Consider the following 11,774-nt stretch of genomic DNA (forward strand, 5'->3'; position numbering starts at 1 on the left):
TTCTGCCAAAATGGGAAAGAAAAAGGATGTGTCGGCTGCTGAGAAGCAACAAATTGTGGAGTGTTTAGGTCAAGGCATGACTACAATCAACATTGTGCGATGATCAGGATGAAGTGTCTTGGCAATCAAGAAGTATGTAGCTGATTCACAGTACACACGTGTGCGTGCTGATAAGGGCAAATTGAGGACTCTTTCCTACAGGCAATTACGTCAGGTTGAAAGAGCAGCGGCAAAAAAGCCTTGTCATAGCAGCAGACAAGTTTTTGAAGCTGCTTGTGCCTCCAACATCCCCCGAACAACAAGATGCAGGGTCCTTCAGAGGTTTGCAGCTGTGCATGCGCCATCCTGTCGACCTCCTCTATCCACTTCACACAAGCAGAAACGGCTCCAGTGGGCCAAACATTACATGAAGACTGATTTCAAAACTGTTTTGTTCACGGATGAGTTCCGTGCAGCGCTCGATGGTCCAGATGGATGGAGTGGAGGATGGCTGGTTGATGGACACCCCACGCAAACACGGCTACAGCGCCAACAAGGAGGAGGTGGAGTAATGTTTTGGGCTGGAATCATGGGGAGAGAGATTGTCGGCCCCTTTAGGATCCCTGAAGGCGCTAAAGATGAACTCCATAATGTATGTGGATTTTCTCAAACAGCACTTCCTGCCATGGTTCAAGAAGAAGAGCCGTGTATTTCACAGCAAGATCATTTTTCTGCATGATAATGCACCATCTCATGCTGCACATAAAACATCTGCATCTCTGGCTGATATGGGCATAAAAGGGGACAAACTTATGGTGTGACCCCCATGCTCCCCTGACCTCTACCCCATTCAGAACCTTTGGAGCATCATTAAAAGAGTGTCTATGATGGCGGGAGGCAGTTCACATCTAAGCAACAGCTCTGGGAGGGTATTCTGTCCTCATGCAAAACAATTGAAGCAGAAACCATCCAAAACCTGACAAATTCAATGGACGAGAGAGTTCAGAAGCTCCTTTCGAACAAGGGGTCCTATGTGAAAATGTAACATCACCTAGAATAAAGTTTTGAGTTGAAAACTGTTTGATTTCAGTTTCTAACATCCTGCTAATGCTTATAATTTCAAAAATGACCATTTTTTTGGTCTTTATTAAAATGAAAAGGTTGATCGAAAAGTTTGGGGGATCTAAGAGTGCGGCAACCCAGTAGTCATGATTACTTCGAATTCTGACAATATGAGGGTCATGCTGCAGGTAGTGCAGCAAGAAGGCACTTATGTGCCTTGCGCATCTCGGAGCCCCAAAATTATTTTCCGGGCTAGATGCAGCTAAAAATTATTTTTAATTTTAAATCTGGTGAAGCTTTAGTATAGATGGCCTAATAGGATCAGTGCTGCACACTGCTACAAAGCCCAAATTATTTTCCAGTCAAGATACAGATAAACATGATTAGTAATTTGAAAGCTTAAAACGGTTGGTAGGGTGATTTTAACCAATCATCAAGCTTTTACTCTCCCCAGGATGACACAGGGGTAGAAAAGTTGTTTCGGATCCATGATTTGTTCATCTTTATGAACGTGAGTCTGTCTACATTATCAGTGGAGAGCCGCGTGCACTTATCTGTCAGCACACCACCAGCAGCGCTGAACACACGTTCAGACAGAACGCTGGCTGCGGGGCATGACAAGATCTCCAAGGCGTAAGTGGCTAGCTCCGGCCATTTATCCAGATTGGAAGCCCAAAAAGAGCAAGGGTCCAGTGACACAGTCGTGGCTTCAATGTTTACTTGGAGATACTCCTGTACCATCGTCTCTAGGCGTTGACTATGTGTCAGACTTCTTGTCTCCTGTGGCCTTGCAAAGGATGGGCTAAAAAAGTGGTGAAATGATTCCGCAAAATTGATGTTACCAGCAGATACTGTGGTTCTGTTACTGTTTGAGTGCTGAACACTTGACGGTCCCACGGTTGGCAAGTTGGAACTGTGAGATTCACTACGTGCACCACTGGTATTTTGTGGAAAAGCACATGTAAGATTCTGCAACAGTCTCTGCTGATACTCCTGCATGCGTGCATCCCTTTCTATGGCAGGAATAATTTCTGAAAATTTACTTTTGTACCGGGGATCTAACAGTGTGGCAACCCAGTAGTCAGGATTATTTCTAATTCTCACAATTCGAGGGTCATGTTGCAGGTAGTGCAGCAAGAAGGCACTCATGTGTGTTGCACATCCAGGAGCACCAAGTCCCTGTTGTGTTGGTGGCGAGGTAACAATCATGCTTCCTTCCTTTGTCCTCTCCCCCCAACCTCGCACAACAGAAATGTGATCAAGGTCTCCCTCATCTGATGAGTCTTCCATCAGTTCGTCCTCCACTTCTTCCTGGGCTCCTGCACCTTCCTCACTAGTTTGGCTGCTACCATGCGCCCTGGTAAAACCATCTCCCCCACCCTCACATGCCTGCCGCCTTGGTGCGGCCGACCGTCTGGACCTTGCAGATGTTAGCCCTTCCGCATACAACTCCTCCTCCTCTACTTCCTCCACCTCCTCTTGTGCCACCACCTGACTCCGAATTCTGTTTAACATGTGCTCCAGCATGTAAATCACCGGAATAGTCATGCTGATAATGGCATCGTCAGCACTAAACATCTTCGTCGCCATTTCAAAACTGTGCAGAAGGGTGCATAGGTCCCTGATCTGAGACCACTCCTCCAGCGTGATTTGCCCCACCTCTGAATCTCGTTGGCCCAGGCTATACGTCAGAACGTATTGCACCAGGGCTTGTCGGTGCTGCCACAGTCGCTGCAACATGTGCAGAATTGAATTCCACCGGGTAGGCACATCGCATTTTAGCCGGTGAAGTGGCAGGCCCAACGACTTCTGTAGAGATGTAAGTCGCTGAGCTGCGGGATGCGAACGGCGGAAGTGAGCACACAGCGACCGTGCCCTCTGCAGAAGGCCATCTAGTCTGGGATAGTGGGCTAAAAATTGCTGGACAACCAGGTTCAACACGTGAGCCATACAAGGCACGTGTGTGACATTGCCCCGGCGAAGGGCCGCACCCAGGTTTGCAGCATTGTCGCACACGGCCTTCCCTGGTTTCAGGTCCAGTGGAGACAACCATTCATGAAATTGGTTCTCCAGAGCTGACCACAACTCCTCAGCTGTGTGACTCACATTTCCCAGACATTTCAATGTAAAAACCGCCTGATGACGTTGAGCCCTACTGCCAGCATAGTAAGGAGGTGTGCAGGATCCCTTCTGCGCAGTTAGAAAGCTTGTGGCATGACCAGACAGGCTTTGGGTGCAGGTGGAAGACCGAGAGGAGGTTGAGGAGGCAGAAGCAGTGGAGGAACTTTGACATAAAGAGGATTGACGCACAACTCGTGGGGACGGCAAGACTTGGACAGCAGCCCCTTGTCCTGCTGTCACCATAGTTACCCAGTGCCCAGTCAGCGACATGTAACGCCCCTGTCCATGCCTACTCGTCCAAGTGTCTGTGGTGAAATGCACCCTGTCACACACAGAGTTTCTCAAAGAAGCGGTGATGTTGTGTGCGACATGCTGGTGGAGCGCAGGCACACCTTTCTTTGAGAAGTAGTGCCGACTGGGCATCTGGTACTGGGGCACTGCGACGGACATAAGGTCTCGAAAATCCTCTGTGTCCACCAGGCGGAAAGGCAGCATTTCTGTAGCCAAGAGCTTGCAGATGGTGAAATTCAACCTCTTAGCTTTCTCATGGCTAGGAGGAAATGGTCTTTTACTTGTCCACATCTGAGGGACCGAGGGCTGGCTATTGTGCTTAGACGGGGTTGATAAGGGTGTCCCCAGCAAACTGCCGGTCTGTGAGGAAGATGCAGGCGGACATGTTAGGTTGCCTTGATCCAAAGGTGGTGCTATCGATGTCGGACAGCGCTCAACACCAGCTGGTGTTACCACCTCCAAAGAAAATGATGACCTGCCAATCACGCTGGCTGTTGCGGGTAAAGAGGTGGCAGGTCTGCGCCCCAAAACAGGTGTGACTGCTGTCCCCCCAGTCACAGAGGATGAAGAGGCCGCGGATGCACAAGATATGGCAGACGGTGATTGGCCCGGCCGGCTAGGCCGCATTGTAGCACACTGAGCTTCCCACTGCAACTTATGCTTCATGTCCATGTGCCGGTTCATGCATGAAGTACTCAAACTATGTATTTTTTGGCCTCTACTTAGCTTTTGCTGACAAATGTTACAGATAACACGAGTTGGGTCATCTTTATCGATCTGAAAAAATGCCCAGGCTATGCAAGGCTTAGCACCCATGCGACCTGAAGAGACACCACGACTTGTGGTGAGAGGCAGAGTTGTGTTTGAGGATGCAGTTGTTGACGTGCTTCCAGTACTACGTCTCTGTCCAGGAAGGCGCAACCTGACCTCGTCGTCACTAGCATCTTCCTCCACCTCCTCTGCTGACCTCATCTCTTGGCTGACTGTGGGTTGACAGTAAGTGGGATCTCCGACCTCATCATCATCACCCTGTGCGTTATCACACCCGTCGTCCTCAGAGCCAACCTGTTCCTGCCCTGACAAAAAACTAAAGTTGTCGCTCCAATCAGGTATTTGAGTCTTATCATCGTCTTCCTCATTGTCTCCACCAACAGGAGTTACAGTTTGGGAATGAGGGTCTACATTATGGTCAGAACCTTCTGCGTCTGGTCCTGGATCCGACTCATAAAGATTCTGGGCATCAGTGCAGATGATTTCCTCGTCTGGATTCACAGAAGCGCTGGAGTCGACCTCTGATTCCCAGGCTATAGTATGAGTAAACAGCTCTGCAGACTCAACCATCTGTTCTACCTCATACTCAGACGGGCAGCTGGAGATTTGGGAGCTGTGAGGAAGCAAGTGCGATTTGGGTGACACCTTTGAGGACTGGAGTATTTGTGATGTTGAAGTTGATGTGGAGGAGAGCCCACTTAAAGGAGCACTTGATATCCGTTGAAGCACCTGCTGTTTTTGTGCCTCATCTGGAATTTGTAGCGATTGGCGTGGCCGTAAGAAAGGGATCTTATCACATTGTCCGCTAAAAGAAGTAGACATTTTAGTTTGGCTGGAAGATGGTCTTTCTTCTGCAGATGTTACTGTTGCTTTAACACCTACCCCACGGACACAACCTTTTTTCCCCTTCCCAACACGCCTATTCCCCTTTCCACCAGCAGCAGGCCTTTTTCCACTCATTTTGGTGGTTAACTAATTCACAACTCTGGAGTTGTTTGCACAAAAAAACAATGGATGGTAACCGAGCAGAGCTGAGTGGCCAAACTGTGGTATTAGGCCAAAACTATTGGCTGGGTTAGATGCAGAAAAAAATTATTTTGAATTTGCAACCTGATGGAGGTCAGTATAGATGGACTAATAGACCAAGTCCCACACACCGCTAGAAGCCCAACTATTTTTTCAGAGCTAGATGCAGAAAAAAATTATATTCAATTTGCAACCTGCTGGAGGTCAGCATAGAAGGACTAATAGAACAAGTCCCACACACTGCTAGAAGCCCAAATATTTTTTCAGAGCTAAATGAAGAAAAAAATTATTTTTAATTTGCAACCTGATGGAGGTCAGTATAGATGGACTAATAGACCAAGTCCCACACACTGCTAGAAGCCCAAATATTTTTTCAGAGCTAGATGCAGAAAAAAAATATTTTTAATTTGCAACCTGATGGAGGTCAGTATAGATGGACTAATAGACCAAGTACCACACACTGCTAGAAGCCCAAATATTTTTTCAGAGCTAGATGCAGAAAAAAATTATTTTTAATTTGCAACCTGATGGAGGTCAGTATAGATGGACTAATAGACCAAGTCCCACACACAGCTAGAAGCCCAACTATTTTTTCAGAGCTAGATGCAGAAAAAAATTATATTCAATTTGCAACCTGCTGGAGGTCAGTATAGAAGGACTAATAGAACAAGTCCCACACACTGCTAGAAGCCCAAATATTTTTTCAGAGCTAAATGAAGAAAAAAATTATTTTTAATTTGCAACCTGATGGAGGTCAGTATAGATGGACTAATAGACCAAGTCCCACACACTGCTAGAAGCCCAAATATTTTTTCAGAGCTAGATGCAGAAAAAAATTATTTTTAATTTGCAACCTGATGGAGGTCAGTATAGATGGACTAATAGACCAAGTCCCACACACCGCTAGAAGCCCAAATATTTTTTCAGAGCTAAATGAAGAAAAAAATTATATTCAGTTTGCAACCTGATGGAGGTCAGTATAGATGGATTAATAGAACAAGGCCCACACACAGCTAGAAGCCCAATATTTTTTCAGAGGTAGATGCAGAAAAAAATATATTCAGTTTGCAACCTGATGGAGGTCAGTATAGATGGACTAATACAACAAGTCCCACACACAGCTAGAAGCCCAAATATTTTTTCAGAGGTACTGTAGATGCAGATAAAAATTAGTTTTAATTTGCAACCTGATGGAGGTCAGTATAGATGGACTAATAGAATGATGCTATGCCCAAAAGATTTTACTTCACTAGGTGCAGTAAAAAAATTGGTATTCTATACACAGGTGGTATATCTTGCAACACAGATAGGCTACTCCACTGACTAACACACTCTGCAATAGGCCAAAAAGGATTAGCTTTGCTAGATTCAGCCAAATGCTGTGAAAAAAACTTGCACAGCACTGGCACAGACCTGCCTGGCAAAAACTGATAGGAACTGATGTAACCTAGTCCTGAAAAGGACTCCAATTACAATTAGTCTTTACTCCCACAACCTATCTATTTAAGAGCACAGACCTCCCTGATAAAAGTCGTAGGAAATGCTGTAACCTAGTCCTTAAAAGGACTGCAATCACAACTATTCCCTACTCCCAAGCTATCTGTATATTTGTGCGAAAATTGGCTTGAAATTAACAAGGTATAGCGCACACAGCAACAGCGGTGCCGTCTAACACGCAGCTGCAGCAGTGAGAAAATGGTGGCGACGGGGAAAATGGCTTGGTCTTATAGGGCAAGGACATGTGACATACACTGCCAATGACACATGCCCTTGCTTGTGTGAAAAAAAGCACTTCGCTCCGTGTGTGCGCTGCTGATAGGCTGACAGATTGCACCTCCCCACTGTAAATGCGGGAAAGAGAAAAAAAAATGGAGATCTTCATTATTCCTGCAGAGATCCATCCCCTGCCCCTCCCCCCACCCCGCTGTACACTCAAACTGCGTATTAACATTAATTTTCATCATTACTGAGAAAAAATCCAGTTATGATTTTGGTGCACGAACAGTTATCGAACATAACCTCGAACAGCCGAATTTTTCTCAAATTGTTCGTGTTCGCCGACCGGCTCGAACACCGCCCAAAACAGCTCGAATTTGAGATTGGCGAACAGTTCGAGTAGAACAACGCTCATCTCTATTCCTGAACAGCTGCTAACAGGTATAAGAAACACTAATTTTATAAAGTGTGGACTAGACTTTAATATGAGCTAATGTGGCCTACACAACTGTAAAGTGGAGTGTTTGGTGAACTTTATTTAGGTTTTTTTTGTCACAAAAAGACACTGGATGTGCCTAAAGATGTAATAACGATAGTATCACAAACTTTTTGTAGCTATTACAATGTAGGAAGGTAACCTACAATGCAATAGATGAGGCTGCAAAAAATAGGCTAATACTAATCTGGCTGGGGCTGCAGGGCCCAAGGCTGCAGAAAGGCTCCTCTATCTACTCCTATATAGTGTGTTTGGAATCAATTTAGCTGAATACGGATGGAACCACCACACTAATAGGAGATATCAGGAAAAATTATGAATTGGCAATAAAGGACAATGTATGAGGCAGTGACACACACTGAGTGCACTACAACCAGACGGGGTTGAAGCACACACTACAGGGTGAGCTGCACTCACACACACAGACCTTGCAGACAGCGGTGAACAGTACAGATGCAGAGCACTGTGCACTAGCGCTGCAAGACAAAAAAAAATTCTCTATCTACTCCTATATAGTGTGTTTAGAACCAATTTAGCTGAATACGGATGGAACCACCACACTAATAGGAGATATCAGGAAAATTATGAATTGGCAAAAAAGGACAATGTATGAGGCAGTGACACACACTGAGTGCACTACAACCAGACGTGGCTGAAGCACACACTACAGGGTGAGCTGCACTCACACACACAGACCTTGCAGATAGCGGTGAACAGCACAGAGAACGGTGCATTAGCGCTGCAAGGCACAGAGATTTATAAAGTAACTTGGGTAAAGCAGAATAGACCAAATAGGTAGCTAAAACTGTCCCTCAGAACAACAGCGTCCTATCCCTAACTGAATTCACAGCAGAGTGAGCTCAAAATGGCGGCGGCTTTTATAGTGCATCATGACATCATTTCAGCAGCCAATCACAGCCATGCCATTAGTTAAGATGCCTACATGCCTAACAGGATGTGCCCACACTTCTTAGGATCCCCATTGGCTGAATAAAACGAAACTGGCTCATTGCATTATGGGAACTTCCGATTCCGGTATACGATATGGCAAAAGTATCGGAATTAAGTATCGGAATTCCGATACCGCGAATATCGGCCGATACCCGATATTTCAGTATCGGAATGCTCAACACTAGTGATCACCGAACAATCAAGCGTTTCATGGCAAATAGCCAACAGGGTCGCAAGAAGCGTGTTGGCCAAAAAAGGCGCAAAATAACTGCCCATGAATTGAGGAAAATCAAGCGTGAAGCTGCCAAGATGCCATTCGCCTCCAGTTTTGCCATATTTCAGAGCTGTAATGTTACTGGAATATTAAAAAGCACAAGGTGTGCGATACTCAGGGACATGGCCAAGGTAAGGAAGGCTGAAAAACCACCACCTATGAACAAGAAACATAAGATAAAATGTCAAGAATGGGCCAAGAAATATCTTAAGACTGATTTTTCAAAGGTTTTATGAACTGATGAAATGAGCGCGACTCTTGATGGGCCAGATGGATGGGCCAGAGGCTGGACCAGTAAAGAGCAGAGAGCTCCACTCCGACTCAGACTCCAGCAAGGTAGAGGTGGGGTACTGGTTTGGGCTGGTATCAGCAAAGATGAACTTGTGGGACCTTTTCGGGTTGAGGATGGAGTGAAGCTCAACTCCCAGACCTACTGCCAGTTTCTGGAAGACAACTTCTTCAAGCAGTGGTACAGGAAGAAGTCGGTATCATTCAAGAAAAACATGATTTTCATGCAGGACAATGCTCCATGACATGCATCCAACTACTCCACAGCGTGGCTGGCCAGTAGAGGTCTAAAAGAAGAAAAAATAATGACATGGCCCCCTTGTTCACCTGATCTGAACCCCAAAGAGAACCTGTGGTCCATCATAAAATGTGAGATCTACAGGGAGGGAAAACAGTACACCTCTGGGAACAGTGTCTAGGAGGCTGTGGAGGCTGCAGCATGCAATGTTGATCGAAAACAGATCAAGCAACTGACAGAATCTATGGATGGAGGCTGCTGAGTGTCATCATAAAGAAAGGTGGCTATACTGATCACTATTTTTTTGTTTTTTGTTTTTGCATGTGAGAAATGTTTATTTCTAAATTTTGTGCACTGATATTGGTTTACCTGGTGAAAATAAACAAGTGAGATGGGATTATATTTGGTTTTTATTAAGTTTCCCAATAATTCTGCACAGTAATAATTACCTGCACAAACAGATATCCTCCTAAGATAGCCAAATCTAAAATAACCCCACTCCAACTTCCAAAAATATTAAGCTTGGATATTTATGAGTCTTTTGGGTTGATTGAGAACATAGTTGTTGGTTAGTGTTGAGCGAGCATGCTCGTCACTGCTCGGTACTCGCCCGAGCATCACGCTACTCGGGATGTTCGGCGAGCACTGAGCATTTCCGTGTTACTCGAGCGGGAGCTTGGGTCTCTGCCCTGCATGTTTGGCGCTCTTTACAGAGCCAATGAACATGCAGGGATTGCCAGCCAGTCACTGTAATGCCGCAGCCATGTTGTTTGTGGGCATTACAGTGATTGGCTGGCAGCACAGCGTCACCTCAAGTATTTAAAACCGGGCGCCGCCATCTTGGACACAGACGGCTGGGATCAGACAGTATAGGGACAGCGCTGCTGTTTTAGGGAGAGATAGATACTGTGAAATAGTTAGTGTAGGATCTGTAAAGGCTGCCAGATCAAACAAACAGTCCTACTCAGGACTAATATCCATCCCAGATATCAGGCAGGCAGGCAGGCTGTATAGGAGACGCAGTGGTTATACCAGCAAACGCTGCATTACAGTCCTGTGTGCTCCTGTTGCTGAAATTGCTGGACTTAGCTCCAGGTCTCAGTGGCCAGGAAAAATCCTTTTTTTTTCACCTAAATCCTCTTTTTTTTTCTCCTTCACACTGTACAAACACCCGTCTTATTAACCTTTTGGTGTCCCCCCCCCCCAAAAAAAAAAAAGTGTGTCTGTGACAGTTCAGACACAAATATATCTGTTGAAAATAGTCTGGTGTAGGCTAGAGAAACAGAAGTGTGGTTTTGCAGTTCCACGGTTCAAACCTCTGTATTATCCACTTTTTGGCCATTTGTATCTAAAAAAAACAGTTTGAGTGTGTCGCTCACTGTTCAGCTGCAAATATATATATTTAAAAAAGTCTGGTATACACCAGTAAATTATAACTGTGGTTTTGCCGTTCCACGTTAAAAAATCTCTGTTATCCTGCTTTTGTTATTTTTTCCGTAAAGAAAAACAGTAATAGTGTCTCCCTGATTGTTCAGATTGTTTAAAAGAGTCGGGTGTAGGCCAGAGAATTAGGACTGTGGTTTTCCTCTTTCACGGTTCTAATCTACTTTTTATTACCCTTTTTCCATTGATAGTGCGAGTGTAAGCTATTTTACTTCCTTTACAATGGGCAAGGCGCGTGGCAAGGGACGTGGAACTGGACGTTCTGGTGATGGTGCGTGCAGAGGACGGGGCCGTGGCCAAGGTGAAAATGTGCCACAACCAACAGCCACATCTTCTCGCTCCCACTTCTTGACCGAATTACTAGGGAGGCACAGAACAATACCAGTATTGCGAACTGATCAGTGTGAACAGGTTATTAATTGGATAGCAGATAATACTTCCAGTTACCTGGGCACCACCACCTCCGGTCTGTCTTCCACACGGTCAAATCTTAGTAGCCGTGAGTCTCAACCGCATACTCCTCCTCACCCTGATGCTCCTTCCTCCCACCATGCCGAGTGTCGTCAGACAGCAACTGATCCCACACTTGGACACTCTGAAGAGCTGTTCACTGGTCCATTTCCAGATTTGTGCCCCTCGCATGCTCCGCTTGAAGTGGTGGAAGAGAAGATCCCATGTAGCGATGCCCAAATATTAAAACAGCCATGGCCACAGGAAGTCGACGCTGGCAATTTGTCACAAGAGGTGGACGATGACGAGACACAATTGCCAGGAAGTGATGAGGAGGATCGTGGTGCGCAAGTGGAAGAGGAGGAGGTGGTGGATGATCTAATAACTGACCCAACATGGCAGGAGGACATGCAGAGCGAGGCCATCAGCACACAGGGTGAGGGAGGCAGAGTACCCCAACAGGCAGGAAGAAGCAGTGTGGTGGCCGCACACAGAAGGCAGGCAACAGTTCCCCGTAACACCAACACAAGGGACATTGCCAGTACAACCTGTAGGTCTTCCAGAGTCTGTAATTTTTTTAAAGACTCTGCTGATAGCCCCAAAAAGGCCATTTGTACCACTTGCCATGCCAGCATCAGCAGGGGTGACAAAACTACCAGCCTGACCAC

The sequence above is a fragment of the Phyllobates terribilis genome, unplaced genomic scaffold (assembly GCF_046119375.1).
Source record: "Phyllobates terribilis strain yellow unplaced genomic scaffold, ASM4611937v1 Scaffold_7__3_contigs__length_470593459, whole genome shotgun sequence".
Classification (NCBI taxonomy): domain Eukaryota; kingdom Metazoa; phylum Chordata; class Amphibia; order Anura; family Dendrobatidae; genus Phyllobates; species Phyllobates terribilis.